The sequence below is a fragment of the Sphaerodactylus townsendi genome, linkage group LG02 (genome assembly GCF_021028975.2).
Source record: "Sphaerodactylus townsendi isolate TG3544 linkage group LG02, MPM_Stown_v2.3, whole genome shotgun sequence".
NCBI lineage: Eukaryota > Metazoa > Chordata > Lepidosauria > Squamata > Sphaerodactylidae > Sphaerodactylus > Sphaerodactylus townsendi.
In genome coordinates, this window is record NC_059426.1 from 71,726,228 (window position 1) to 71,740,183 (window position 13,956).

Below are 13,956 nucleotides of genomic sequence, written 5' to 3' on the forward strand. Positions count from 1 at the left end.
AGCCCCTACGTGAGAGGCATGCTAGAGGCAATCGCGAGGAATCACTTAATGGTTCCGGACGACTGGAAGACCACCTTCCGCATGCTCCTGAGCCCTGCACAATTTGTGATCTGGGAGAGCGAGTTCCGCCAGCAATGCTTTTAGCAGGGTAGCCGCCTCCGGCGGCGCCTACACCGCCGCCCAGCTTTACGGCTTCGATGCCTTCAGTAACCCCAACAATCAGATTGTCCTGCCTGAGGCCACCCTTACGGTCGCCTCTGAGTGCGCTTACAAGGCGTTTGTCAAGGTCCCCAATTCTGGCCAGCCCACACAGAGCTTCTCCGCCATGCGGCAAAAGCCCCAAGAGCCCTCTGCCGAGTTTGTGAACAGGCTCCAGGAAGCTTAAGAGGCAGGTAGATAGCGAAGAGGCCCAAAACGAGCTCCTCATGCGCCTAAAGAGAACGCATTCCACGGAGTGCCGCCCAGAGCAATCACGGGCCTGGGCAAAGATCCTGAACTGGCCGACATGCTTAAGGCTTGCCAGGACATCGGATCTGCCGCCCACCAAGCTAGCCTCCTCGCCGCAGCACTCTCCACCGGCAGGAGGCAGCCTCAGGATGACTGCTTTAACTGCGGCAGACCCGACACTTCGGGAGTGTGGGTAGCCCGGTGGGGGGGGCCTACAACCCCGATGGAGGAGGGTCCTCCCCCAAGAGGAGAAGGTCAGCCCAAGACCCGTGCCCACGGTGCCAGAGAGAGCTTCCATTGGAGAAGCGACTGCCCGTCCGGGAAACTCGCGCCCGGGCGCCTCCCCAGGCCAGGACCAAGGAGGAGAATATTAGAGCAGACCCAGACACCAAGGCCCACGCCCAAACCGCCCCACTCGTGGTATCTCGCCACGTGCACCCAGCCCATCTCCTTCAAGTTCCCCCACGAGGTCCTTGTCGCCCCAACCCAGTACGGCGACCCCATCCCTACCGGGACTATTGGGCTGGTGCTGCCTAAGGCCTCCGCCGCTGAGCAGGGAGTGTTCATCATTCCCGGAGTAATCGACTCCACGCACCAGGGACCCATCCATCTCCAAATCTGGACGAACATCCCGCAGGAGTTGCCCACCGGAACCAGCTGCGCACAGTTGATCCTCCTGCCCCATGCGCTGCCCGCTGCCGACCCAATAAAGGCGACAAGCCCCGGCAGCCAACATGGCGCAGCCAGCACCACCATCGCAGCGGTGTAAACACCCATCGGAAGCTCCCGCCCATACCTGGAGCTCGCTATAGAGGGATGCATGTTTAAGGGCCTGATGGACACCGGCGCTGATGTGACCGTCATCAGGGCAGCCGAGTGGCCTGACCAGTGGCCGACCGAGGCTTGCCCGCACATCTGGGGTGGGGGGGGAAACAGACCGCGAGACGGAGCGTCCGGCCGCTCACGGTCCACAGCCCAGGACTGGAGCGACAACTCACGGTACGTCCCATCATCTTGGACATCCATGTTAATCTCTGGGGAAGAGACCTCATGAGCCAGGTCAAAACGACCTTAGTCTGGGATGGATAAATCCATCACACAGATCACTAATCCCGATTGTACCTCCGAACTGCCTTCAACTTCCGCAGGAAACTACCCCCTTTTCTCTCCTTCCTTTTCCCTCTGTCTTTCAACCAGTAGAGGCGGGAGGGCCAATTGGCTGACTGGCCCTCCCTGGATTAAAATCTGGGCCCGTCCTGATACCGCAGCACTGCCAGGACAGGCCCCAGTTTAAAAAGGAGGCTGCCGCACCAAATTCACCCACAAACCAGTTTGGGCGCCTCCAGTGGTCATGGTATTATAGCACCATCATCACTTCTAAGACGCTTGGCCGAAACCGCCCCTTAAGGAGTGGTTTCGGCGGGCGGCTTTTCCCCAAGATAATTCGATCACAAATTTTAGCACCATCCAGCCCCCCTGCGTTGGCCACCAAGATCACGGTAAGTACATTTCCCTTACAAGAAAAACCCCCCCCCTCTGCATAAGGAGTCCTCTGCCCTCAACCGCCAGAATGGATTGTTCCCCCGAAGCACCCATCCCCCCAAAAGAGCTCCGAAAGCCCCTTTCGTGCTACTGATTAAGCATGCATACCCACAATTCCCCCAGGGTCCGCCCACCCCCTGCCCTCTCTGTCATATAATTTTAAGAAAGAGGGATAGGCGGCCCCCAGCAGAATTGCACTACACGCAGTCGACTACATAAACACCCAAAAAAGAAGGGGGAAAAGATGAAGTCAGTGATGGAGAAGGCTTCAAGATCATGACCTGAAACATCTCTGTTCTGATTATCATTTCAGACATGGATAGCATTCCAGACAGGCATGTCTGAAGTCCAAAAGTGATCATAGATATTGTGTCACCATCAGAAAAATGGCCCAAACTAGTTTAATAGTTTGGATCTGAAAATCAGAGGAACTTCCATTTGAAATAGTTGCCTCTCTGAGGTTAACAGTTGATACATTTAGCTTATATTTTGATTCGTTATAGTCCTAATAACACAGCTCTGCTAATCAAATGCCTTTAATTTTTCAGCAACAAAATTATGACTTGTTCCAATTTTTCAGAAATCAGGTAACTCTACGAAATGCACTTGATTGGCTGCACACTTGCAAGGCAGAGTGAAATAAGTCAAGTAACAGTGTTCTTTAGACAATTCTTTGCTTGTTTTCCCATGATTTTCATGGGAAGAACTAAAGTACGATCCTTTATCTGGGAGTAAGCTCGGTTGTTGGCAATGGGGCTTGCTTCTGAGTAAACCCTTTTAGGGTCACAATTCACCCATTCAAAGCATTGCACGGTTGCTTCAAAGCAAGCCACCGACTACCACCAAGTTTACTCCTGAGTAATGTGCACCTTGGAGCCAACCGTTTTTTCTAAACTAAAACCTCAGTATTCAGGTTAAATTGCCGTGTTGGCACTTTGCGATAAATAAGTGGGTTTTGGGTTGCAGTTTGGGCACTCGGTCTCGAAAAGGTTCGCCATCACTGACCTATATCATCTCCTTTCCTTGGTTAGAAACAGAAGTGCCAGCTATAGTGACTTTAACCAGCTGTTCTTGTCAACCAAGTTAAGAAAGCCAAAGTATCTCAGAGCTGTCCATGCAGCATGCATTGAACATAACTGCTGTGTGTTCAGTGGTGCTACACCCTCAGCACACATGTGAAGTGTGAACACGCTGTCATCCTTAGATACCTGTTTGTGAGCCCTGGTTGGGTCTGGGTTTCCAGATGTGTATGTAAAGGTTTTAAAGAGGCAACCATGTCATCCCCTATTTACATGTTCATTGTATGAAACACCCAAGTTCAGAGAGCAATATAGCTAGCCACATGAAATGAACATGAATTTTGTATTATTTTCTATTGTTCTTGTTATGAAATTGAACCCTACAGAGCCAAGGCAGAGTGAAAAGTCACTTTCCAAGGACTAGGGAATAATCCATTATTTTCTTTTCATGAATTTTCATGAATTTATGGACGTCAAAATGTTGTTTGATACAAGGACCACAGGTCACGAAGAAAATAACGTAACACATTTTGCAAAGCATGTTTATTTACTTGAGTCTAGGTTTACCAGCAAATAAAAACTGATGGAAATAGCACAGAAATCATAGGTATAATTGTGATTCTTTCTAAGTATCCAGCAGTGTGCCAAGAAGAAAGCAATTCTGAAACTTTATTGCCTTGTCCTTAATTGGTTGTTCTTTGTGGTACCCTTAAATTTTTTTTTATAGAGGAGCCACCATGTTCAAGGCTATTTGAAACACTTCTGGATTAACTTCTGTTCTATTCCTGTCTGCTGAACTATAGCTCCTTCCCACCCTTCAAGAGCAAGAGCCTAGGAATGAAAAGGAACAAGGGGCCATAGGGCAGTTGTAAAAGTACATGCTAAAATTCCCGGGTGCCTTCCCTGGCATCTCCATGTAAAGGCAGATTCTGTAACAGGAATGAGAAAAAGGGTTTGTCTGAGATCCTGGAGAAGTCAAAGTAGACAGAACTGGACCTGACTCCAGGCAAGGCAGCGTATTATATTTGTGCATACTGACTGCCAGAAGTCCATGGATCATGAATCCATAGCAAATCCCAATTCAGTATAATAAACTGTACTAGACAACTGACTCGGTAATGATTTGCAAGAGGCACAAGGCAAATCTAGGGATACAAGTGTGTGGAGAGGGCAGCAGTACACCAGGCAATTATACAGGAATTATTTCCCTTGGCTTATTGGGAGGCAGATTTATTCCCTGCTTCCTCACCACACCATGATGCTCCTGTGCACCTCATGGGTTTTCCTCATTGTTTATTTTGTATATGAGAACTAGAGAGTTTTAGCACCACTGCTAGTCAACAGGGAGCCTAGAGAGATATCATTGATATCATTCCTACCAAGACAATAACAACAGATTTCCAGGCTAAAAATCCAGCTCTCAGGTCTAGAATCATTGTGTTCAGAACAATGCCTTTTCAGTGTGCTCTAACACTATTTCTTTTTGACTGCATTAAATCTCACAAGATCTGGACACGCAGCACAGGGAAATACTCTGCACATGTTCTACAATTTAGTTTTAACTCCCCTCCCATTGAGGGGGAATCTCGGGTTCTCTCTGCTGCAGCAGCAGCAGCAGCAGCAGCAGCAGTATTGTCTTCCGGTATAGATCTTGGAGGAGCTGAATGTTTTTTTCATGTTTTTCAGGTTTTTTCAGGTCTGGGGGGCTACCTCAGATCTGACATGTCACCTCCAGATTAAGGAGGGGACCTAAGATCACCCTCATCTCTCCAGGAAGGGTTTCCTTGGAAGGGAGAAGAGCCCTAGAGTTGAAGTCCCGGGAGATGGACTGCTATCTTTGCTAAACCCTGCTGAGGAATCTTTATGAAGATTACAGCTATTCCAAGCTAAATTTAATATATTTGGACTGTTCAAGAAGATCTAAAAGAAGCTATCTCAGAACTGTGGTTGAGGCAAGATAAACAGAGAGAAATTTTGAAGATATGGACTATATATGCGGACTGGATGAAAGAAGCTGGAGTCAATGAGGCGATATGGGAGAAGAGATTACAAAGAATGAACTTACTGCTGTTTGTTTGATGTGAAGAAAATACAGGGGGGAGGGGAAAACTTGTTTGATATGAAGAAAATACAGGGGGAGGGGGAAACTATGAAGAAAATACAGGGGGAAGGGGAAAAGAGGAAAATGTATTGTTTGAAAATGAATGAAGAAGTGTATTAATATAAAATGGAATATTCAAATGATACAATAAAAATTATTTTAAAAAAAGAACTGTGGTTGAGATATGCAAGGAGTTTGCTGTTTGGCAGAATTAGAGCCTTAAGAAGATTCATACTTTAACTGTGAATGGAAAATCCCAGAAACACTAAAAATAAAGTAAAAGGATACTAATAACATAGATCCATTTTTGAAATTATTCTGTGAGAAGATAAAAGAGAAATAAATTTGTGTTGGAACTTACGAGATTCAGAAGATTTGTGCCAAATATTTACAAAAAGCAGCTGGGAAAGGTAAGCAGACCAGATGTGAGAAACAGGAGGGATTTTAGAACTGTGGACAGTACTGTTGTGAAACTTGAGCTGCCCTCAGGAGGGAGGGGGTCTAAAGACAGAGAGAAGGAAAACATCTCTTGACCCCATGATGTAAATTCTCTGAGACAATAAGGAAATACACAGAAAATACACAGAAAAGCTGAAGAAACACAGACCAGAGGGTAAGACATCTATGAATACTCATGCCTGATGTATTCACTCTCTAAAAAGTCTTCATTTTATTTCTGTTGTCTTCACTTTTCACCTCCCTCCCATCTCCCTGCTGTGGGCTGTTATCAAGCAAAAGTGAAGGATCAGTTGGAGGACAGGGTGCACCTCTCCTCCCTAGTCACATCATCTAAGTGGGGATAGATGCTAGCCCAGACTTGTGACTGGGGGAGGGGAGCACCTGCTATTCAGCTAAAGCTCTTAAACTATCGGAAATGCTCTGTGGCTGGCCTGCACTAGCGCAATCCCATGTGTGCCTGTACAGAGGACCACTAGATGATCAATCAAACAATTACAGTAAGCAATGTTGTTTCTCCCCTATGATAGCCCAGCTGGGGAGTTTTTGAAACCTTCAACCCAAAAGAAACTCAGATAGTAGCACTCTATAGCTCATATGGAGCTTCTGTGCACACAGGCTTTCTACTCTGTTCAAATATTATGAGGGGTGTTGCGATTTAAGAGCACCCATTTATTTCTTGAGAGCTATTCAGGTTTTGTGGAGGCAGGCAAGGGCAAACCACCTCCGAACATCTTTTGCCTTGAAAGCCCTGCAGAGTCACAACTTGCAATTTTTTTTTAGGTTTAGGTCCCCATCTCTGCAACGCCAACATCACCCTTTAGGCTGACACACGGCAGGGATACCTGTGAATAAGCACTGCCCCCGCTATGTCAGGGCGGAATGGTAACAATATCATGCCACCTTCTTTTCATAATGACTATAATAGGCAATGCAAAAGAAAATGTTGAAAGGTGCCTTTCTTTCCAATTTAGTTTAATGATTTAGATTACTTTCATGTCACCATTTTCCAAATGGGCCCAAGATAGCTGACGAAAATTACCATCAATAAAATTGACAAAGGTCAACATCAGACATTAAGGACAAAGATGAATCTCCTTTAAAAGCTAATCACCAATACAAAATTTTCTTTTGAAAAGTTCTGCCTTGCACAGCTAATGGAGAGGCAGTTAGCTTTACCTGGTGTGGAAGGTTATTTTATAGGAAAGGGGCAACCATAGAAAGTCCCATGAATGGGTGATCTTATCGGCAAGATGAAACTCTGATCAGATAAGTGCAGGTACTGCATCCATAAAACCGAAAGTTTCATCGTACTTAGTTCAGTGTTTCAAAAGGATGTATTAAAATCAATATCAAAAATCAGTATCTCAAAAATCTTTTTTTCAAGAGGTGAGCTGAATAAAATTCAACCAAATGTTTTTTTGCACTCATTAATGCATTGAAATTACTTAATTATTTAATCTGTGCAATTCTTGATTCTCTCTGATTTTGTGTTGTGTGTGTGTTATTGTGTGTAGGAATCATGTAGCACTTTAAACACTGGAAAAGACTTCACAGACTAGAGCTTACTCCTTCAAATGGAGTGAGTGGACAGTGGAATCCTAAGCAGAATTTAATCTTCTGGAGCTCTTATTTCATATACAGCCTTGCAAATCTTTTGGTATCATTTCAAAACTGAATTGGGGAGGAATTGTTGAAACTGAGTCATTTCATCTATAATGAGTAGTTCCTTTTGATATTGTAGTTAAGGGGAATAGCTAATTGCGGTGGCAGAATATTCTCTTAATTATATGTTGAGTATGAACATTCTGTACAGTGAGCAAAAATGCACATTGGCTAGAAAGTGCATTTGGTTTGTAAACAGTGCTTCTCTACTCCCCCCCTCCATTTTAACACTGTGCGTACAAGATGCTACTAACAGCATAGGACTGCATAGGCAATATTGATCTACAGAAAATGCCAAAAACAGCAGTTGTGTAATACCTTTTCATTAGGACAAAAAAAATCACAAAACAGAGAACATAAAAGTTCCCCAGAACTCTTCATCAGGCTGATTTCTCTACTCTCTGCATGGGAGAGTGGCTGCGGGGGAGGGGGTTACTTCTCTGCCCCAGCAGCCTTTGGTGCATCTTGAAATTTGTTTTGTTTCCAGTCTTACTTCATTTAAGTCTGCAACATGCCCTCTTTTCCGTTTTAAAATCCTAAAAACTGCATAATGGGTGTATCCCCATCATGCCCGGCATACCCCACCCCTTTTGTACTATGAAAGAGGAATGCAAAAGTTGTGAGATTTTGGTTGGTCCTAATACAGTGTTCTTGCATGCATGAACATTTCCAAACAACCTGGCATAATCACAATGATCCACACAACGGTCATCTCTAACTTAGGCTACTGCAACTCGCTCTGCACAGGGTGGGAGGAGGATTGGCTGTTTCCTTTGGCCAGATATTTGTCAGGGCACTTGGAGCGTAACCCCTAAGCATTCACAGAGTTTTAACTCAACAAAATGGAAAATGTATTGTTGAAGACTTTCACGGCCGAAATCACTAGAGCCTTGTGGGTTTTCCAGGTTGTATAGCCATGTTCCAGTAGCATTTTCTCCTGACGTTTCGCCTGCATCTGTGGCTGGCATCTTCAGAGGATCTGATGGTAGTAAAGCAAGTGGAGTATATATATCTGTGGAATGTCCAGGGTGGGAGAAAGAACCATTTGCATTGGTTAAAAGTGTAAAGGGTGCAATTTGAAAGTGTAATCTGAAACAGATCCCTACCAACAAAATCACCAGAAAAACCAACACTTCGATTAAGAACTCCTCAGTTAATCCTAACATGCGCCAACATCTATGCAGATCTGAAGCTCTCCCTTCTAGACTTTACAGACTCCCAAAAATCCACAAGGACTCCACACTGCTCATTCCCATTGTGAGCTCCATCGGATCCCCTACATATAATTTGGCAAAATTTCTGGCTGCACAATTAGAAATCTATAATGGACTTACCACACACCAGAGGCATGTCTAAACAAAACTGCACATGGGGAGGCCTCTGTGTTTTCTGCCCACCCCCCACCCCTGCCACAAGGGCCTCCGCGGTCATGCTGCCCCACCGCCCCACCACTTACCTTAGCCTGATGGTGCATGGGGGTGACCGCAGCGTGCGGACCCATGGGAGGGCAGAAAACGTTGTGGCTGCCATCCCCCCTCTGCTCCATGGAGAAGGGCAGAGGGGTTTTCCTGCTCTGCGTGAGAGCTGGCGGCACAGAGCAGACCACCGCCGCCATCCCCCTTCTGCCCCGTGCCTGCCACGCCTAACCTGCAGCCAGGTTTGTGGGGGCATTTTTGCTGTGACCTGGCAGGGGCGTGCGCAGAGTGGATGTCCTCAGATGTCCCCATTGGTGCTATGCCACTGCCACACACTACATTAAGGACTCAGCCCACTTCATACAAAAAACCCCAGCAATTTAAAACTCAACTCCAGTGACAAACTGATCAACTTTGATGCATTCTGCATGACCAGTGCTGAAGTTTAGCATTGTTTCATTATCTGTAACCACTACAATGGTGATTGATCTGTCATGAGGGCCTCCTGCCCCCAGAGATATGGTCTTAGTTTGTCCAAAGCCCATGTGCTTGCCAAGTAATCCTTATAGATAGAGGACAGGCTTCTTTCTGTAGAATGAATGTCACATCCAAGTAGGCTGCTGAGTATTTCACTCACTTCTGCTCCTGCACTAAAAGTGCTCCTAGGCTAGAACCCTTGGCATCAGTTGTGACATAAAAGTACTTGCCAAGATCAGAAATCTTCAATATTGGTCATGAAATCAAGGCTTCATAAATACTACCAGGTGTGCTGAAAGGAGATTTTGCCTCAGTAATAAAGATTACCCCTGTAATAATTTGCCCTTAAGCCTACAAACCAAACTAGACAACTCAGTGGAAGACATGTTTGTTGTTTATATATGTGTTCACATATAAAGTGAGTTGGGGAAATTAATATTTATATGAGGTGTGGACCACTGGAGATGACTACCCCTCCTAACCTCCTTGTGTGCCATCACTGGGTGCTTTTCTCCAAGTCCAGATCATTTATGGTATTGAAAGAACTAAGACATATGTATTTGGAGCAACAGACCAAGGTGAGGTAAAGCACAGGAGAGAGGGTTCAGTCCTCTGTACATGTGCGTCCATAAATCAGACTGTTTTGTATATGGTGAGTTTATCCGGCCGTGAAAGCCTTCAACGTTTTGTATATGTTTTATATATGAATAGGGCAGGCATATGAGCAACAAATATGGCTGTACTGTCATGTCTAGCATAGCCCTGAATCCCAATACTTTAAGTGCACCAAACAACTTCCTTCCATGTGATATTCATTGGTATCACCTGCTCCCTTTCACCATCTCTTCCCTTCGTCCCCTGCATATACTTAATATCCACCAATCTCACTTTCCTCCACTCATATTCCCTTTCTCAGTTTGAGTTTGCTGTATGGAGTTAATGCAGAAACATCAATGACAGAGTTCATTATAATTTACTCCCATTTCAACCTACAATGCAGGAGGCACACTCTGCTAGCAGATGAAAAGAAAGGATGAGAAAAATGCAACACCACTAGCAGGACACTGGTCTTAGCCTCCTTTCCTGTGTGGGGAAAACTCAAACGGTTCTAAAGAATATACTCTGGTTTCTCTTCAGATAGTATAAATCTTTCGCCTTTAACTAAAGATTTCCGTGAAGAATATGCTTGTTGTTTTAGCGTGCTACTGAGAATCAAGACAGAACATTAACATTACCGCATGATTAACCAAAATGTGAGATTAAATGAATAAGTCATTAGTTGGTGATTTCTTGGGGAAAGTAATGATTCAAAGATAAAAAATTTTCAAGGGTTGGAAACCACAGGGATGCTTAAGTTTGAGGATTGTAAACTACATGGTCATGCTTTGCTCTTTGGACAATGATTTGTTTATTTAGAGCAGGGGTAGGGAACCTGCGGCTCTCCAGATGTTCAGGAACTACAATTCCCATCAGCCTCTGTCAGCATGGCCAATTGGCCATGCTGGTAGGGGCTGATGGGAATTGTAGTTCCTGAACATCTGGAGAGCCACAGGTTCCCTACCCCTGATTTAGAGTGACATACATGTCTAACTAAATTCATTGCTAAGGTTCTATGTTTGATAAGAGGCACACCCTTTACTCCTAGGCCTTTGAGAAAGTGCCTGAACTCCTACTTTCCTGTTTTGCAATCTCTTGCACAAGCCTCTTTTCCACCCCTTCTGCTGTAAATACTCAGAATAGCAACTCTTTTTTGATGGAAAGTTATGAATGCCTTGTTGTGTTACAGGGCATAGTGATACTGATCTTCTCTTTGGCCGAATCCCCACTGAAAATTAAATACAGCTACAACCAGGTTTCAAAAGAAACGGCACCTTTGCATCGAGGTTTCACCCTCCCCACCGTGGCATGTATGTGATGAAGACATCCATCTCAGTCACGCTTTCAAACAGTGCAGCAATCCCCACTACCGCGCGATCTGCTCAGTGGCTCTTCCTTCCTCGTCCTGATTGGCTGTCATACGCTGTTGGGGTGGGAACTTTTTTTTGCGTGAAAAAAGTGCTAACTTTGAAGCGACTACGGTTCTTTCATGCACATTTTTAAGCAAGTAATGTTCTCTCGTGCACACGTTTAAGCAAGTAATGTTCTGTGCACACGCTTAAGCGAGTAATGTTATCTTGTGCACATGTTACAGTGATAGATTCAGCTGGCATGAAACAAAAAAAGGCTGCGTGCGCATCGTGCACAGCCCGCCATGCTCTGATTGGCTGGAAGGCATTTGTGTCAATCTCTACTGCGGGAAATTTGAAACCCCATTAGATCCCCGAACCTTCCCACTGATCTGGATTGGAGATGTGTTTTTTAAAAGGTTCACATTCAAGCAGGTTCAGGAAAAACACGTGATGGGGGAGGGGGGGCACCAGAACTGGGATGAATCTGTGTTCGGAGGTTCAGCTGTGGGGAGTTTGTCGTGAAACTGGATATTTCGGGTGAGTATCCCAGGATTAATTGACAGTGAGGATATTGCCTTTCTTCCATGTTTATCAGCTTTTCCAACTCTGACTTCAGTAAGGATCCAGATGTTCATGACAGAAATAAAAATGTAACAAAACAGAGAATGCTGGTTGAAACTATTTGAGTTTACATTTGTTTTGCACCATTCATACACTAAGCAGTCTACAGAGCTTAGAAAGTGAATAGAATTTTGGCCTCGTCATGTATTTATTATATTTATATCACACTTCTTCTAATATCATGCATCTCAAGACAGCATTCCTTGGTGATGGTGGAAGGTATAACATTCAGGCACAGACCAGATACAGACCCATTTTGCTTCAGTGAGGCTGATGCATCATGTTTGTTCCAACCTTTCTCTGGAACCATTAGGCTGTGTTCCCACCTTACTGTTCCCTCCTTGATCACTGCAGTATCAAATACAGCTCCCATGCCTCCTATCAGCACATCAAACCAAGTGTGCCTGAGTTTTTTATACATGTCTAAATAATGACCCTCATGTAAATGTGTGGTCTTGATTATTGTGGAATAAAGGCCTTGGTTCAAATTTCACCTCAAGTTCAGCTCTCTAGACAAGCCCCTAGCTTTCAGCCTCAGCCACAACCCCATCTCCATTCTTGGGATACTCACTGATCTAATCTGCTTTACAAAGTCATTGGATTACCAGGGCCAATGATACGTTCCAAAATCGTTGTGTCCCACATATGGCTGACATTAAGACTCTCAACCAGGCAGGGTCTATGAGTTCATAACTCAGTATTGCGACTGTAATGTGTAGGGATGTGGGTTAAAGATCCCCTTCTTGAGCAGTTTCCAAACCTGAAACGAGCATCTTTTTGCTCCATTAGGGGAACTTAGGGCAGCATACATACCTTTTTTTTCTTGCTTTGTATTCTTACAAAAAGTCTTTGCCGACTGTTAGGCTGTGAGAATGACTGACCCAAAATCACGTGGTGAGAGTCATAGCTGAATAGGTATTTGCACCTGGTTATCCAAGGCATAATCTGACAATTTAAGTCAGGGGTGTCCAACTCCGGCGCTTCAGATGTTCATGGACTACAATTCCCATCAACCCCCTGCTGGTATAGCCAATTGGCCATGCCAGCAGGGGCTGGTGGGAATTGTAGTCCATGAACATCTGAAGCTTCAGTTGGACACCCCTGTTTTAAGCATAACCATTATACCGTACCGAGTAGGGAAGGTTAGTTATTTAAACCCTTCCATCCACATGATTTCCCTGATCCAAGATCTTTCCCTAAGAACTACTATTAGCCTGCAGGGGCTAACAAAAACACTTTTTATACATCAGACTAAACCAGCTTTCCATTTCTTCCTTGTAATTTCTGCTAAAATCTGACTGATATTAATGCAAAGAGAATGTTGAGAGGCATGTGTAATACAAAACATGGGGAGTGGCTCAGTGGCAGAATATGTTTTTATGCAGCAGGGTTCCAGGTCTCCGGTCAAAAGGGTGAGGCAGTAGGCAACATGAAACAGCACTACCTGGCACAACCTAGAGAGCTTCTGTTTCAGTTGGTAATGTGAAACAGCACAACCTAGAGAGCTGCTGCAAGTCTGAGTACACAGTGCTGACCTTGATGGACCAATGGTTTGATTCAGTATAAAGCAGCTTCATGTGTTTACTTGGGCCTTTAACCAATTTTATATTTGTAGTATAGACCGTGACCTGGATGGCCCAGGCTAGCCCAATCTAGTCAGACCTCAGAAGCAAAGCAGATCACCTCTGCTTAGTACTTGGATGGGAGACCACCAAGGGAATCCAGGATTGTTACGCAAGGCAGGCAATGGGGCAAATCACCTGTAAACATCTCTTGCCTTGAAAAGTGATTTGATGGCCCTTTACACAAAGTGATTTGATGGCCCTTTACACACACACACACACACACTTAAAGTATAAGGCTAATTGAAACAAGACCTGCTTTAAGCCTCTTGTATGAAAATACTATTTAATGTGATGGGACAAAAATGGCTCAGCAGAGAAGATGCCCTACAATGAACTGCTGTGGCAAGAGAGGAGGCCAGGTGGGGAAAAGGGTTGAGGCTGGTAGAGTGGAGAAAGGCAGGGTTGCCCTGCAAGAACACAAACACGTTGATGAGAATTAAAGGTATGCACCCTTTGGTTAGGAACGTGCTTGGCTTGTAAACAACCATTCTGGCTCTGAAAGAAAGGAACAGGGCAGAAGGGCTGAAAGAGAGATGCTTTGTGTTTCCTTTCAGAAAAAAAAGAGACAACACTGACCAAAGCATTGCATTGCTGACACTACCGCAGACTGGACATGGATCTAGAGGTCCAGCACCTCCG

At 44.9% G+C, this 13,956-nt stretch overlaps 1 long non-coding RNA gene and 1 pseudogene across 1 annotated transcript; one reads left to right on the plus strand and one right to left on the minus strand.

The window, feature by feature from the left end:
- Nucleotides 1-10,252: 10,252 nt before the first annotated feature.
- LOC125427602 lies at nt 10,253-10,302 on the plus strand (annotated as a pseudogene).
- A 1,435-nt stretch (nt 10,303-11,737) lies between these two features.
- On the minus strand, nt 11,738-13,618 carry LOC125426011. The gene is made up of 2 exons (XR_007243484.1): nt 13,190-13,618; nt 11,738-13,146 (listed from the first exon to the last, which is right to left on the minus strand). It is a non-coding gene; the product is annotated as an uncharacterized LOC125426011 (long non-coding RNA).
- Nucleotides 13,619-13,956: the final 338 nt, after the last annotated feature.